General features: G+C 44.9%; 1 protein-coding gene across 1 annotated transcript in view; it reads right to left on the bottom strand.

Annotated features, from left to right (window-relative positions):
* Positions 1 to 17,228, bottom strand: part of LOC135506809 (cadherin-24-like) — a 110,273-nt gene that overhangs the window by 73,204 nt on the left and 19,841 nt on the right. The window lies entirely within an intron of this gene.

Genomic DNA, 17,228 nt, shown 5'->3' on the forward strand with positions numbered 1-17,228 from the left:
CACAGTGATTCTACATAGTGATTATACACTGTGATTCTACACTGTGATGCAACACTGTGATTCTACACAGTGAATTTACACAGTGATTCTACACAGTGATTATACACTGTGGTTATACACTGTGGTTATACACTGTGATTATACCCTGTGACTATACAAAGTGATTATACACTGTGATTATACACAGTGCTTGAGGACTAAGGACAAGAACACTGAAACACTTACAAACCAACACCCTCTGATCTTTCCAGATCCATCTATGGGGCAATGACCCTGAACTAGGATCATCATAATCGCAATATCCATAGCAATGCACCAGCTTAACTCGGCCTGCTATTCTCACAAACAGTTGTCTCTGAAAGCTCATCAATCTGTGAAATACACTTCCCTACTGCTGCAACGATTAATGAAAGTAGAAAATTTAACACGTAATAAGTTGAGGCCTAATCAATTATTTCCCAACTACTGAGAGTGTATTAAGGAAGGCAGGGTACATGCAGTCTTGATCCTGACTGCTGCTGGCTGGCTTAGCCCTGGCTGGCTGGCTGGCTGGCTGGTGGCTAGGGCTCTCAAGCGGAGCGGGATAGTAAAAGAAGGATCCGCCTCCCCCCATCTGCCTCTCCATGGCCCTGCTCAGGGGATCCGCCTCCCCATCTGCCTCTCCATGGCCCTGCTCAATCCGCCTCCCCCATCTGCCTCTCCATGGCCCTGCTCAGGATCCGCCTCCCCCCTGCTCAGGGGATCCGCCTCCCCATCTGCCTCTCCATGGCCCTGCTCAGGGATCCGCCTCCCCCCATCTGCCTCTCCATGGCCCTCCCCCATCTGCCTCTCCATGGCCCTGCTCAGGGGATGGCCCTGCTCAGGGATCCGCCTCCCCCCATCTGCCTCTCCATGGCCCTGCTCAGGATCCGCCTCCCCCATCTGCCTCTCCATGGCCCTGCTCAGGGGCCTCTCCATCCGCCTCCCCCATCTGCCTCTCCATGGCCCTGCTCAGGGATCCGCCTCTCCATCCCCGCCTCTGCCTCTCCATGGCCCTGCTCAGGGGATCCGCCTCCCCCCATCTGCCTCTGGCCCTGCTCAGGGGCCTCCCCCCATCCGGCCTCCCCCATCTGCCTCTCCATGGCCCTGCTCAGGATCCGCCTCCCCCATCTGCCTCTCCATCTGCCTCTCCATGGCCCTGCTCCCGCCTCCCCATCTGCCTCTCCATGGCCCTGCTCAGGGGATCCGCCTCCCCATCTGCCTCTCCATGGCCCTGCTCAGGGGATCCGCCTCCCCATCTGCCTCTCCATGGCCCTGCTCAGGGATCCGCCTCCCCCCATCCCTGCCTCTCTGCCTCTCCATGGCCCTGCTCAGGGATCCGCCTCCCCCCATCTGCCTCTCCATGGCCCTCCAGGGGATCTCCCCCCATCTGCCTCTCCATGGCCCTGCTCATCCGCCTCCCCATCTGCCTCTCCATGGCCCTGCTCTCTCTGCCTCTCCATGGCCCTGCTCAGGATCCGCCTCCCCATCTGCCTCTCCATGGCCCTGCCTCCCCTCCCCATCTGCCTCTCCCTGCTCATGGCCCTGCTCTCAGGGATCCGCCTCCCCATCTGCCTCTCCATGGCCCTGCTCAGGGGATCCGCCCCCATCCCCTCCATGGCCCTGCCTCCGCCTCCCCATCTGCCTCTCCATGCCCTGCTCAGGGATCCGCCTCCCCCCATCTGCCTCTCCATGGCCCTGCCCCGCCTCCCCCATCTGCCTCTCCATGGCCCTGCTCAGGGATCCGCCTCCCCCTGCCTCTCCATCCCTGCCTCCGCCTCCCCATCTGGCCCTGCTCAGGGATCCGCCTCCCCCATCTGCCTCTCCATGGCCCTGCTCAGGGATCCGCCTCCCCATCTGCCTCTCCATGGCCCTGCTCATCCGCCTCCCCCATCTGCCTCTCCATGGCCCTGCTCCAGGGATCCGCCTCCCCCATCTGCCTCTCCATGGCCCTGCTCAGGGGATCCGCCTCCCCCCATCTGCCTCTCCATGGCCCTGCTCAGGGGATGCGCTCCGCACATCAGCATTCATTCTCATTACAGCTCAAACGTGGACGGAATAGGAACCCTGACAAAAGAGTGCAAAGTTAGCCCCACTCCAAGAGAGTGTGACATTGTGAATTCAGAAGAAAAGTGCGAGTGGGGGTCGCTTGAAAGCATTGTTGCATGGCAACAGCTAAGCTCATTCGCTAAATGAAATGAAAAAGGATACTCTGAATCAAAATATTCATTCATTTTACAGATCCCCATTTCAATGGGAAAAATAGATGTATGCCCCCTCCCAGGGAGTAAACGATTCACATGGATGTGTGTTTGCACCTAAATATAACATTTTTATAAGTTTACACTCTGAGTGTCTGCTGAGTTTAGCTAAACAATTCTGTATGCATTATGTTAATACATAAACTCAGCAAAAAAAGAAACGTCCTATCACTGTCAACTGCCTTTATTTTCAGGAAGTTTAACGTGTAAATATTTGTTTGAACATAACAAGATTCAACAACTGAGACATAAACTAAACAAGTTCCACAGACATGTGACTAACAGAAATGGAATAATGTGTCCCTGAACAAAGGGGGGTCAAATGGCGTTGGAGCCATAGGAGGCCGAGAAAGATCTTGTGAGCAGGTGCACTAGTGATGAAGAAGGGAATATTTTCCTGAGGAATGGACTCCACGGTGAGGGTGAGTGGTGTGGTGATGTGTGTGATGGTTCCGGATCCTAGTGGCTGATTATTAAGGGCTTGAACCGGGAAACGGAGAGGAGAGCAGGTATAAGGTGATGCTCAGAGAGGAGGCAAGGATCTGGTCAATAAAGGTACCATGGCACCAGAATCCAATAGTGCTGTAGAAACAGTACATGTGGGACAGCCAGCTAGTGTGATCGGCACAAAAATATTGTTTAGGATGGGATACTCACACCTGCTCCAGGAGGTGGAAGATCACATGACCGTCCCTCTGCTCTCGTGGATCCCGAGTTGGGATGTACCAGACACTGCTGAAGCTTGTGTCCCCCTTGACCACAATAGAGACAGAGCCCCAGCTATCTCCGTCTAGATTACGTAACTCCACCGCGGAGAGGCGTGTGACCCCTACCTCCATAGGTTCAGGCTCTGATACAGTGTTCACTGAGGGAGGAAGAGAAGAGATGTGGGTACTGACGCTCCCAAAGTAGGTTATCCAAATGGATGGCCATCGCGATGAGTGTGTCCAAGGAGAGGTTGTTGTCTCGACTTGCCAGTTTAGTCTGGACCTCCTTGCGCAGTGCTCTTCGGAATAGCGTATGCCGGCTCATTCCATCCTCTGGATGCTGCTACAGTCCGGAAGGTGAGCGCTTATTTGGCAGTGGTCTGGTCATACTGCCATAGTTGGAGTAGGCTCTCACCCCTCCTCTGCCCTCCGGTTGATGATCAAAGATACCTATGAACTAAGCCATGAACCCCTCATACAAAGCCAGCTCCTCCTCTCCTCTCTCCCAGACAGCCGTAGCCCACTCCAACGCCCATCCAGTCATTAGAGAAATTACTGTGGCAACCTTGGACCTCTCGGTGGTGGGTGCTCCCATCTGGTGCGCAAAATAGAGGGAACACTGGAGTAGAAAGCCACAGCATTTAGATGGTGTTCCGTCATATTTTACGGGAGGGACAAACGGGCATTGCTGCCCTGGGCGGACTGCTGAATAAACTGGTGTGATGGCTCGCTGGGTCGACTGGTGGCAGAGTATCCTCCGCTAGTTGAAGGCAACGCCTCTTGGGTATGATTGAGATGTTGAAGACTGTGAAGAACCACTTCCATAGCCTTCTCTAGTTGTGCCAGCTTGTCGTGGTGTTGACGAAGTAGGTATCCCTATTCGTCGACCCTCTAGGAGATGTCCTGATTTCCTGCTGCCTCATTTGTCGAGGCAGTATGCTGTAACGCAGATGCTGGGAGTTGAGAAGCAAGTGCAGGTGGTGAGTTTAATAATATAGTGAACATGGAACAATACAAGACAATAGTAGCGTCTGGACATGAAACACATAGTCAATACTGCCTCAGTGAATTGATGGAGTACAGGAGAGTGTCATAATGAGGCGCAGGTGCGCGTAACAATTGTGCCATGTGTGCGTAATGATGGTAGACAGAGCCAGTGATTAGTAAACCGGCAATGTTAAGCTCCGTAGTGGGGAAGCAGGAGTAGACACTTTGATCAAGAGAGACATGTAGACAATTTGCACACTAAACATACAAATATGTATTTTACACTTAGTTTTAAGGAATGTGAAATCTTATAGTTAGTCGTTTTATAATTTGATTTTAGTTTATTTAGAAAGAACATAAGTCATTTCAAGGCTTATTCTGTCATGCCCTGATCTGATTCACCTGTTCTTGTGTTTGTCTCCACCCCCTCCAGGTGTCGCTTATTTTACCCTTTGGACCCCTATGGATTAATAAACATTTTAAGACTCCAACCAAATGCCTCCTGAGTTTCGCCTTGTGTCATGATAGTACGAACTGGCCATGCCAGACCCAGCAGACTTGGACCAGCTCTGCCATGCTGTCTCCCTGCAGGGAGCCACCATTAGGAGACATGAGGAGTTGGTACAGGACCTTCTGGAAGGGCTCAGATCCTTGACAGAATGCCACGACCATGGGTTAAAGGCTATTATGGAGCAAATCAAGGAGTTAGCTCAGAGGCTGCCTGCTACCTCTGAAAAACTGCAATCACCCAGTAATTTTCTGTACAGCCTATCCCGGCTCCCCGAGAACCCCGCTTCCCTCCTCCGGAGCGGTATTCGGGAAATCCTGGTACCTGACAGATTTTTTTTCTCAGTGCTCGCTACAGCCATCTTTGTTTCTTTCAGACAGATCGAAGATAGAGTATATTATTACGCTAATGTCGGGAAGGGCGCTCTCCTGGGCTACGGCAGTTTGGGAGCAACAATCTACCATTTGTGGTCATCTGGAGGAATTCATGGCAGAAGTGAGAAAGGTAATTGAGTCTCCGGGTTTCCGGCAGAAAGGAGGCCTGGGAGTTCAGATTAGGAGTTCCATCACCCGCACACCCTTTTTTGCTCTTGTCCTGTGGGGGAGACCAATCACAGTCTCTCCGAGTGCTCATTGACTCTGAGGCAGCACGGCCCTCTTCTGCACAATAACATGTTCTTCATGTAGACAGGTCCTTGAGCGCCTCCTGGAGAACCAACTGTTCGTGAAAGCCGACAAGTGTGAGTTCCACTGCTCTACAATCACCTTTCTGGGATATGTTATTGCTGAGGGCAATGTTCAGATGGATCCTGGAAAGGTGAATGCAGTGTTGGATTGGCCTCAACCAATATCCAAGGTGCAGTTGCAACGGTTTCTTGGTTTTGCAAACTTCTACCGCCGTTTCATTCAGGACTACAGCACCCTTGCGGCCCCCGTCTCGGCACTCACCTCTCCCAAGGTACCGTTCAAATGGTCTCCAGCTGTCGACAAAGCCTTTGTGGACCTGAAGCATCGGTTCACAACAGCACCCATCCTCATCCATCCGGACCCCTTGCGTAAATTGGTGGTGAAAGTGGATGCTTCAGATGTTGGAGTGCTGAAAGGAAAGGAACTACGATGTTGGCATCCGAGAACTCCTGGCAGTCAAGATGGCATTGGAAGAGTGGAGGCAATGGCAGGAAGGAGCAGAGCAGCCATTCCTAGTCTGGACTGACCATAAAAACTCAAGGCAGGCCTCAACTCCAGGCAGGCCCGGTGGGCCCTCCTGTTCACCAGATTTAACTTAACCATCTCCTACCTCCCAGGATCAAAGAATGTGAAGCCTGACACCCTCCCCCGCCTATACAGTTCCTCTGCCACACCCTCGACCTCTGAAAGCATTCTCTCTACCTCATGCCTTGATGTCACTGTGGATTGGGGTATTGAGAACCTGTTCCGTGAGGCACAACACTCCCAGCCTGGACGTGAAGGGGGCCAGGCTAACCGACTGTTTGTCCCTAATCCAGTCCGGTCCCGGGTCCTGGAATGAGCTCATTCCTCCAGGGTCCCGTAGTACACTAGCACTTCCTCCGACAACGTTTCTGGTGGCCCACAATGGTTCCTGACATCTCTGCCTTCGTCACCGCATGCACAGTGTGTGCTCAGAACAAGACTCCACGGCAAGCTCCTTCAGTCACTCCCGGTCCCTCATCGTCCCTGGTCTCATACATCTCTGGACTTTGTCACTGGGCTTCCTACCTCTGATGGCAATACTGTCATTCTGACGGTAGTCGATCGGTTCTCCAAGGCCACCCATTTCATCCCTCTCCCCAAACTACCTTCTGCCAAGGAGACGACCCAGCTTATGGTGCAGCATGTCTTCCAGATCCATGGACTCCCGGTAGACATGGTCTCTGATCAGGATCCTCAGTTCTCGTCTGAGTTCTGGAAGGCATTCTGCACCCTTATTGGGTCGTCGGCCAGCCTGTCATCAAAAACCATCCCCAAACTAACAGTCAGTCAGAGCAAGCCAACCCAGACCTGGAGACCACCTTAATGTGCCTAGTCTCAACCAACCCCACTACCTGGAGCAGTCAACTGGTCTAGGTGGAGTATGCCCGGAACACCCTTTCCAGTTCTGCCACGGGACTCTCCCCTTTCGAGTGCTCCATGGGGTATCAGCCTCCACTCTTTCCAGAACAAGAGCAGGAGGTCAGCGTACCCTCGGCCCAGATGTTTGTCCGCAAGCTGCCTCCCCAGTTCATTGGTCCTTTTCCCATCTCCAGAGTCCTGATTTCCACTGCTGATCATCTTGTGTTACCCCATACCCCCCTTATTCACCCTACCATGTGTCTAGGATTAAGCCCGTCTCTCACTGTCCTTTGTCTTCTGTCTCCAGGCCCATCCCACCCCAGGGTTATTGATGGCCAGCCAGCGTATGCGGTGAGACACCTCCAGAAGGTTTGACCACGGGGAGGGCTATTGCCCGGTGGAGAGATTCTGGGTCCCTGTGAAAGACATTTTGGACCCGGCCCTCATTGCCGATTTCCACCGCCGACACCCCGGTCAGCCAGGTATGCGCCCAAGTAGGACCCCAGGTGGTGTCCCGGGGGGGGGGGGATAATGTCACACCCTGATCTGATTCATCTGTTCCTGTAATTGTCTCCATCCCCTCCAGGTGTCACTTATTTATCCCTGTGTTTCCTGTCTCTCTGTGCCAGTTCGTCTTGTATGTTTAAATCAAGTCAACCAGCGTGTTTTTCCCGTACTCCTTTTGCTATTCTCCTTTTTCTAGTCTTCTCGGTTTTGATCCTTGCCCCTGTTCTCTGGATTTTGTACACGCCTGCATGACCATTCTGCCTGCCTTGACCACGAGCCTGTCTGCAATTCTGTACCTCCTGGACTCTGATCTGGTGTTGACCTTTTTGCCTGTCCATGACCATTCTCTTGCCTACCCCTTTGGATGAATTAATAAACATTATAAGACTCCAACCATCTGCCTCTTGTGTCTGCATCTGGGTCTCGCCTTGTGTCATGATATATTCATACAGTTTTGCAAAACACCAGTCTTTATATCAACAGTGAAGAGGCGACTCTGGGATGCTGCCTTCTAGGTAGAGTTCCTCTGTCCAGTGTCTGTGTTCTTTTGCCCATCTTAATCTTTTCTTTTTATTGGCCAGTCTGAAACATGGCTTTTTCTACGCAACTCTGCCTTGAAGTCGCCTCTTCACTGTTGGCATTCAGACTGGTGCTTTGCGGGTACTGTTTATGAAGCTGCCAGTTGAGGACTTGTGAGGTGTCTGTTTCTCAAACTAATCACTCTTAATGTACTTGTCCTCTTGCTCAATTGTGCACCGGGGCCTCCCACTGCTCTTCTGGTTAGAGCATGTTTGCTCTGTTCTATGAAGGGAGTAGTCGACAGCGTTGTACGAGATCTTCAGTTTGGCAATTTCTCTCATGGAATAGCCTTAATTTCTCAGAACAAGAATAGACTGATGAGAATCGGAAGAAAGTACTTTGTTTATAGTAATTTTAAGCCTGTAATCAAACCCACAAATGCAGATTATGCAGACAATCAACTAGTCTAAAGAAGGCCAGTTTTATTGCTTCTTAGCTTCTTAACCAGCACAACAGTTTCAGCTGTTCTAACATAATTGTAAAAGGGTTTTCTATACTGGTAGTAGTGTTTAGTTTATCATGTGTTGGTGGTGGAAGTAGTGTTTACTATATCTTGGCGGTTGAGGTAGTGTTTAGCATACTGGTAGTAGTGTTTAGTATATCTTGTGTTGGTGGTGATAGTAGTGTTTAGTACATCTTGTGTTGGTGGTGGTAGTAGTGTTTAGTATTCTGGTAGTAGAGTTGAGTGCTGAGTATACAGGAAAGTAGTATTTAGTATATCTTGTGTTGGCGGTGGTAGAATTGTTTAGTATATTTTGTGTAGGTGGGGGTAGTAGTGTTTAGTATATCTTGTGTTGGTTGTGGTAGTAGTGTTTAGTATATCGTGTGTTGGTGGTGGTAGTAGTGTTTGGTATATCGTGTGGTGATTGTGGTAGTAGTGTTTAGTATACTGGTAGTAGAGTTTAGTATACATTGTGTTGGTGGTGGTAGTAGTGTTGAGCATATTGTGAAATGGTGGTGGTAGTAGTGTTTAGTATAATGGTAGTAGTGTTTACTATATTGTGTGTTGGTGGTGGTAGTAGTGTTTAGTATATCATGTGTTGGTGGTGGTAGAAGTGTTTGGTATAGTGGTAGTAGAGTTTAGTATATCTTGTGTTGGTGGTGGAAGTAGTGTTTAGTACATCTTATAGTATATCTTGTGTTGGCGGTGGTAGTAGTGTTTAGTATATATTGTGTTGTTGGTTTTAGTAGTGCTTACCTTAATGGTAGAAGTATTTAGTATATCTTGTGTTGGCGGTGGTAGTAGTGATTAGCATATCTTGTGCTGGTGGTGGTTGTAGTGTTTCTTATATCTTATGTTGGCGGTGGTAGTAGTGTTTAGTATATCTTGTGTTGGCGGTGGTTGTTGTGTTTAGTATATCTTGTGTTGGCTGTGGAAGTAGTGTATCTTACATATTGCGTTGGTGGTGGTAGTAGTGAATAGTATATATTGTGTTGGCTGTGAAAGTAGTGTTTAGAATACTGTTAGTAGTGTTAGACATATATTGTGTTGGTGGTGGAAGTAGTGTATAGTGGTAGTAGTGTTTAGTATATCTTATGTTGGTGGTGGTAGAAGTGTTTGGTATATCTTGTGTGGTGGTGGTAGAAGTGGTTAGCATATCTTGTGTTGGTGGTGTTAGTAGTGTTTAGTATATCTTGTGTTGGCGGTCGTATTAGTGTTTAGTATTTCTTGTGTTGGTGGTAGTGTTTAGTATATCTTGTGTTGGTGGTGGTAGTAGTGTTTAGTATATCTTGTGTTGGTGGTGGTGGTAGTGTCTAGTATATCTTGTGTTGGTGGTGTTAGTAGTGTTTAGTATATCTTGTGTTGGTGGTCGTAGTAGTGTTTAGTATACTGGTAGCAGTGTTAAACATATATTGTGTTGGTGGTGGTAGTAGTGTATAGTATAGTGGTAGTAGTGTTTAGTTTATCTTGTGTTGGTGGTGGTAGTTGTGTTTAGTATACTGGTAGTAGTGTTTAGTATAGTGGTAGTAGTGTTTAGTATATCTTGTGGTGGTAGTAGTGTTTAGTATATATTGTGTTGGTGGTGGTAGTTGTGTTTAGTATACTGTAGTGTGTTTAGTATAGTGGTAGTAGTGTTCAGTATATATTGTGTTGGTGGTGGTAGTTGTGTTTAGTATACTTAGTGTTGGTATAGTGGTAGTAGTGTTTAGTATAGTGGTAGTGGTGTTTATAATATATTGTGTTGGTGGTGGTAGTAGTGTTAAGTATACTGGTAGTAGTGTTAAGTATACTGGTAGTAGTGTGTATAGTGGTAGTGTTTAGTATATATTGTGTTGGTGGTGGTAGTTGTGTTTATATACTGGTAGTAGTGTTAAGTATACTGGTAGTAGTGTTTAGTGTAGTGTTTGTTTATAATATATTGTGTTGGTGGTGGTAGTAGTGTTAAGTATACTGGTAGTAGTGTTTAGTATATATTGTGTTGGTGGTGGTAGTAGTGTTAAGTATAGTGGTAGTAGTGTTTAGTATATATTGTGTTGGTGGTGGTAGTAGTGTTAAGTATACTGGTAGTAGTGTTTAGTATACTGGTAGTAGTGTTTAGTATATATTGTGTTGGTGGTGGTAGTAGTGTTAAGTATACTGGTAGTAGTGTTAAGTATGTGTTTAATGTTAATATACTTGTGTGTGTATAGTGGTAGTGGTGTTAAGTATACTGGTGTTTTAATTATACTGGTAGTAGTGTTTAGTATAGTGGTAGTGGTGTTTATAATATTTTGTGTTGGAGATGGTAGTAGTGTTTAGCATATCTTCTGTTGGTGGTGGTAGTAGTGTTAAGTATACTGGTAGTAGTGTTAAGTATACTGGTAGTAGTGTTTAGTATAGTGGAAATAGTGTTTAGTATATATTGTGTTGGTGGTGGTAGTTGTGTTTAGTATACTGGTAGTAGTGTTAAGTATACTGGTAGTAGTGTTTAGTGTAGGGGTAGTGGTGTTTATAATATATTGTGTTGGTGGTGGTAGTAGTGTTAAGTATACTGGTAGTAGTGTTTAGTATACTGGTAGTAGTGTTTAGTATATATTGTGTTGGTGGTGGTAGTCGTGTTAAGTATAGTGGTAGTAGTGTTTAGTATATATTGTGTTGGTGGTGGTAGTAGTGTTAAGTATACTGGTAGTAGTGTTTAGTATACTGGTAGTAGTGTTTAGTATATATTGTGTTGGTGGTGGTAGTAGTGTTAAGTATACTGGTAGTAGTGTTAAGTATGCTGGTAGTAATGTTAATTATACTGGTAGTAGTGTTTAGTATAGTGGTAGTGGTGTTAAGTATACTGGTAGTAGTGTTAATTATACTGGTAGTAGTGTTTAGTATAGTGGTAGTGGTGTTTATAATATTTTGTGTTGGAGATGGTAGTAGTGTTTAGCATATCTTCTGTTGGTGGTGGTAGTAGTGTTTAGTATACTGGTAGTAGTGTATAGTATATATTGTGATGGTGGTGGTAGCAGTGTATAGTATATCTTCTGTTGGTGGTGGTAGTAGTGTTTAGCATATGGTTCTGTTGGTATACTGGTAGTAGTGTTTAGTATACTGGTAGTAGTGTATAGTATATATTTTGATGGTGGTGGTAGCAGTGTATAGTATATCTTCTGTTGGTGGTGGTAGTAGTGTTTAGCATATCTTCTGTTGGTGGTGGTAGTAGTGTTTAGTATACTGGTAGTAGTGTATAGTATATATTGTGATGGTGGTGGTAGCAGTGTATAGTATATCTTCTGTTGGTGGTGGTAGTAGTGTTTAGCATATCTTCTGTTGGTGGTGGTAGTAGTGTTTAGTATACTGGTAGTAGTGTATAGTATATATTGTGATGGTGGTGGTAGCAGTGTATAGTATATATTGTGTTGGTGGTGGTAGTAATACATATTGTGTTGGTGGTGGTAGTGGTGTTTAATACATATTGTGTTGGTGGTGGAAGTAGTGTTTAGTATATCATGTGCTGGTGGTGGAATAGTTGATTAGTATACTGGAAGTAGTGTTTCATATATCTTGTGATGGTTGTGAAAGTGTTTAAGTATCTATTGGGTTTGTGGTGAAAGAAATGTTTAGTAAATATTGTTATACAACCACTATAGTGGTTGTAGTGTTTAGTATAGCTTGTGTTGGCGGGGGTAGTAGTGTTTAGTATACTGGTAGAGTTTAGTAGATATTGTGTTGGCTGTGGAAGTAGTGTATAGTATATCTTGTGCTGGCGGTTGTAGTAATGTTTAGTATACTGGTAGTAGTGTTTAGTATATCTTGTGATGGTTGTGAAAGTATTGTACACTATATATTGGGTTGGTGGTGGTAGAAATGTTTAGTAAATCTTGTGTTGGTGGTGGTAGAAGTGTTTACTATAGTGGTTGTAGTGTTTAGTATGTCTTGTGTTTACGGTGGTAGTACTGTTTAGTATACTGGTAGTAGCATTTAGTATATATTGTGTTGGCTGTGGAAGTAGTGTGTCTTATCAGCAGGGTAGCCTAGTGGTTAGAGTGTTGGACCTATAACCGGAAGGTTGGTAATCCCCGAGCTGACAAGTAAATCTGTTAACAAGGCATAACTGTTCCTAGTAGAAAATAGTGTTCGTAACTGACTATAAAATAAAAATATATTGTGGAAGTAGTGTTTAGTATATATTGTGGTAGTGTTTAGTATAGTGGTTGTAGTGTTTAGTATGTCTTGTGTTTGTGGTGGTAGTACTGTTAAGTCTACTGGTAGTAGCATTTAGTATATATTGTGCTGGCTGTGGAAGTGGTAGTGTGTGGTGGTTAGTGGTGTTTAGTATATATTGTGTTGGCTGTGGAAGTAGTGTTTAGTATAATGGTAGTAGTGATTAGTATATATTGTGTTGGTGGTGGTAGTAGTGTTTAGTATATATTGTGTTGGCTGTGGAAGTAGTGTATCTTATATCGTGTGTTGGTGGTGGTAGTAGCGTTTAGTATATATTGTGTTGGCTGTGGAAGTAGTGTTTAGTATAATGGTAGTAGTGATTAGTATATATTGTGTTGGTGGTGGAAGTAGTGTTTAGTATACTGGTAGTAGTGTTTAGTATTTCTTGTGTTTATGATGGTAGTAGTGTTTAGTATATCTTGTGTTGGTGGTGGTAGTAGTGTATAGTATATATTGTGGTTCTGTTGGTCGTAGTTGTGTTGAGCATACTGGTAGTAGAGTTTAGTATATATTATATATTGTGGTCGTGGTGGTAGTTGTGTTTAGCATACTGGTAGTTGAGCTTAGTATATATTGTGGTGGTGGTGGTAGTTGTGTTTACTATACTGGTAGTAGAGTTTGGTATATATTGTGTTGGTGGTGGTAGTAGTGTTTAGTATATCGTGTGTTGGCGTTGGTTGTAGTGTTTAGTATATCTTGTGTTGGTAGTAGCATTTAGCATGTCTTGTGTTGGTGGTGGTAGTAGTGTTTAGTATATACTGTGGTGGTGGTGGTAGTTGTGTAGCATGCTGGTGCTGTAGTAGTGTCCTCCTCTTGAAACAAGGATCGGACCAATATGCAGCGTGGTCGGTGTCCATGGTTTTTAATTAGAGAATCTGAACATGAACACATACACAAAATAATAAAGTGAACTGGCAACAAAACAGTCCCTTGTGGAACAAATACTGACACAGTCACCCACAAAATACCCAAAGAATATGGTGGTTCCCAGAGACAACGATAGACAGCTGCCTTTAGAACCACCCTAGATGAGACATATCACCCATGTCACACCCTTGAAAACAAAGACAACTAAGGCCAGGGCGTGACAGTAGCAGACTTTAGTATATATTGTGGTGGTGGTAGTAGTGTTTAGCATATATTGTGTTGGTGGTGGTTGTAGTGTTTAGTATTTCTTGTGTTTATGATGGTAGTAGTGTTTAGTATAGTGGTAGTTATGTTTAGAATATCTTGTGTTGGTGGTGGAAGTAGTGTTTAGTATATATTGTGTTGGCTGTGGTAGTAGTGTAAAGTATGTGTTGTGATGGTGGTGGTAGTAGTGTTTAGTATACTGATAGTGTTTAGTATATCTTGTGTTGGCGGTGTTAGTAGTGTTTAGTATGTCTTGTGTTGGTGGTGGTAGTAGCATTTAGTATGTCTTGTGTTGGAAGTAGTGTTTAGTATATATATATTGTGGTGGTGGTGGTAGTTGTGTTTAGCATACTGGTAGCAGAGTTTAGTGTATATTGTGGTTTTGGTGGTAGTTGTGTTTAGTATATCGTGTGTTGGCGGTGGTAGTAGAGTTTAGTATATCTTGTGTTGGTGGTGATACTAATATTCAGTAAATCTTGTGTTGGTGGTATTAGTGTTTAGTATATCTTGTGTTGGTGGTGGTAGTAATGCTCAGTAAATCTTGTGTTGGTGGTGGTAGTAGTGTTTAATATTGTGTTGGCTGTGGTAGTAGTGTAATGTATTTGTTGGGTTGGTGGTGGTAGTAGTGTTTAGAATGTGTTGTTGTTAGTAGAGTTTAGTATATCTTGTGTTGGTGGTGGTAGTAGAGTTTAGTATATCTTGTATTGACGGTGTTAGTAGTGTTTAGTATAGTGGTTGTAGTGTTTTGTATATATTGTGTTGGCGGTGGAAGTAGTGTGTAGTATATTGTTTGGGGGTGCTGGTAGTGTTTAGTGTATCTTGTGTTGGTGGCGGTAGTAGTGTTTAGTATATATTGTGTTGGTGGTGGCAGTAGTGTTTAGTATACTGATAGTGTTTAGTGTATCTTGTGTTGGCAGTGTTAGTAGTGTTTAGTATGTCTTGTGTTGGCGGTGGTAGTAGTATTTAGTATATATTGTGTTGGCTGTGGTTGTAGTGTATAGTATATATTGTGTTGGTTTTGGTAGTAGTGTTTAGTATATCTTGTGTTGAGGTGGAAGTAGTGTTTAGTACACTGGTAGCAGTGTTTAGTATATCTTGTTTTGACGGTAGAAGTAGTGTTTAGTATATAGTGTGTTGGTGGTGGTAGAAGTGTTTAGTATATATGGTGGTGGGGGTGCTGGTAGTAGTGTTTAGTATATAGTGTGTTGGTAGTGTTTAGTATATCTTGTGTTTGTGGTGGTGGTAGTGTTTAGTATATAGTGTGTTGGTGGTGGTAGAAGTGTTTAGTATAGTTGTAGTTGTGTTTTGTACATATTGTGTTGACTTTGGAAGTAGTGTTTAGTATATCTTGTGTTGGTGGTGGTGGTAGTGTTTAGTATATCTTGTGGTGGTGGTAGTGTTTAGTATATATTGTGTTGGCGGTGGTAGTAGTGTTTAGTATATAGTGTGTTGGTGGCAGGGTTTAGTATAGTTGTAGTTGTGTTTTGTATATATTGTGTTGGTGGTGGTGGTAGTGTTTAGTATATCTTGTGTTGGTGGTGGTAGTAGTGTTTAGTGTATCTTGTGTTGGTGGTGGTGGTAGTGTTTAGTATATCTTGTGTTGGTGGTAGTGTTTAGTATATCTTGTGTTGGTGGTGGCAGTGTTTAGTATATCTTGTGTTGGTGGTGGTAGTGTTTAGTATATATTGTGGTGGTGGTAGTGTTTAGTATATCTTGTGTTGGTGGTGGTGGTAGTGTTTAGTATATCTTGTGTTGGTGGTGGTGTTTAGTATATATTGTGTTGGTGGTAGTGTTTAGTATATCTTGTGTTGGTGGTGGTAGTAGTGTTTAGTATATCTTGTGTTGGTGGTAGTGTTTAGTATATCTTGTGTTGGCAGTGGTTTTAGTGTTTAGTATACCTTGTGTTGATGGTAGTGTTTAGTATATCTTGTGTTGGTGGTGGTGGTAGTGTTTAGTATATCTTGTGTTGGTGGTGGTAGTAGTGTTTAGTATATCTTGTGTTGGTGGTGGTCGTAGTATTTAGTATGTATTGTGTTTGTGGTAGTAGTAGTGTTTAGTGTACTGGTAGTAGTGTTTAGTATATATTGTGGTGTTGGTGGTGGTAGTAGTGTTTAGTATGTATTGTGGTAGTTGTAGTGTTTAGTATATTTTGTGTTTTTGCTGGTAGTAGTGTTTTGTTGTGTTGGCAGGGGTAATATATTGTGTTGGTTGTGTTGGCAGTGGTAATAGTGTTTATTGTGTTGGCAGGGGTAATAGTGTTTGTTGTGTTGGCAGGGGTAATAGTGTTCGTTGTGTTGGCAGGGGTAATAGTGTTCGTTGTGTTGGCAGGGGTAATAGTGTTCGTTGTGTTGGCAGGGGTAATAGTGTTTGTTGTGTTGGCAGGGGTAATAGTGTTCGTTGTGTTGGCAGGGGTAATAGTGTTTGTTGTGTTGGCAGGGGTAATAGTGTTCGTTGTGTTGGCAGGGGTAATAGTGTTCGTTGTGTTGGCAGGGGTAATAGTGTTTGTTGTGTTGGCAGGGGTAATAGTGTTCGTTGTGTTGGCAGGGGTAATAGTGTTCGTTGTGTTGGCAGGGGTAATAGTGTTCGTTGTGTTGGCAGGGGTAATAGTGTTTGTTGTGTTGGCAGGGGTAATAGTGTTCGTTGTGTTGGCAGGGGTAATAGTGTTCGTTGTGTTGGCAGGGGTAATAGTGTTCGTTGTGTTGGCAGGGGTAATAGTGTTCGTTGTGTTGGCAGGGGTAATAGTGTTTGTTGTGTTGGCAGGGGTAATAGTGTTTGTTGTGTTGGCAGGGGTAATAGTGTTTGTTGTGTTGGCAGGGGTAATAGTGTTCGTTGTGTTGGCAGGGGTAATAGTGTTTGTTGTGTTGGCAGGGGTAATAGTGTTCGTTGTGTTGGCAGGGGTAGTAGTGTTCGTTGTGTTGGCAGGGGTAATAGTGTTTGTTGTGTTGGCAGGGGTAATAGTGTTCGTTGTGTTGGCAGGGGTAATGTGTTCGTTGTGTTGGCAGGGGTAATAGTGTTTGTTGTGTTGGCAGGGGTAATAGTGTTCGTTGTGTTGGCAGGGGTAATAGTGTTCGTTGTGTTGGCAGGGGTAATAGTGTTCGTTGTGTTGGCAGGGGTAATAGTGTTTGTTGTGTTGGCAGGGGTAATAGTGTTCGTTGTGTTGGCAGGGGTAATAGTGTTTTGTGTTGGCAGGGGTAATAGTGTTGTGTGTTGGCAGGGGTAATAGTGTTCGTTGTGTTGGCAGGGGTAATAGTGTTCGTTGTGTTGGCAGGGGTAATAGTGTTTGTTGTGTTGGCAGGGGTAATAGTGTTCGTTGTGTTGGCAGGGGTAATAGTGTTCGTTGTGTTGGCAGGGGTAATAGTGTTCGTTGTGTTGGCAGGGGTAATAGTGTTCGTTGTGTTGGCAGGGGTAATAGTGTTCGTTGTGTTGGCAGGGGTAATAGTGTTCGTTGTGTTGGCAGGGGTAATAGTGTTCGTTGTGTTGGCAGGGGTAATAGTGTTCGTTGTGTTGGCAGGGGTAATAGTGTTCGTTGTGTTGGCAGGGGTAATAGTGTTTGTTGTGTTGGCAGGGGTAATAGTGTTTGTTGTGTTGGCAGGGGTAATAGTGTTCGTTGTGTTGGCAGGGGTAGTAGTGTTCGTTGTGTTGGCAGGGGTAATAGTGTTTGTTGTGTTGGCAGGGGTAGTACGTGGCTGTCACAGGGCTGTGTGTTTCTATGGACCTAAGTGTTCCACAGCTCCTTGGCTGTGAAGAGAGGAGCAACTCCTCCTTGTCTCTTAAATGAAAACTGACATGTTGTTTTAACTCAGTGTCCACTGTGTACACAAACACACT

Source organism: Oncorhynchus masou, chromosome 3 (assembly GCF_036934945.1).
Source record: "Oncorhynchus masou masou isolate Uvic2021 chromosome 3, UVic_Omas_1.1, whole genome shotgun sequence".
Lineage (NCBI taxonomy): Eukaryota > Metazoa > Chordata > Actinopteri > Salmoniformes > Salmonidae > Oncorhynchus > Oncorhynchus masou.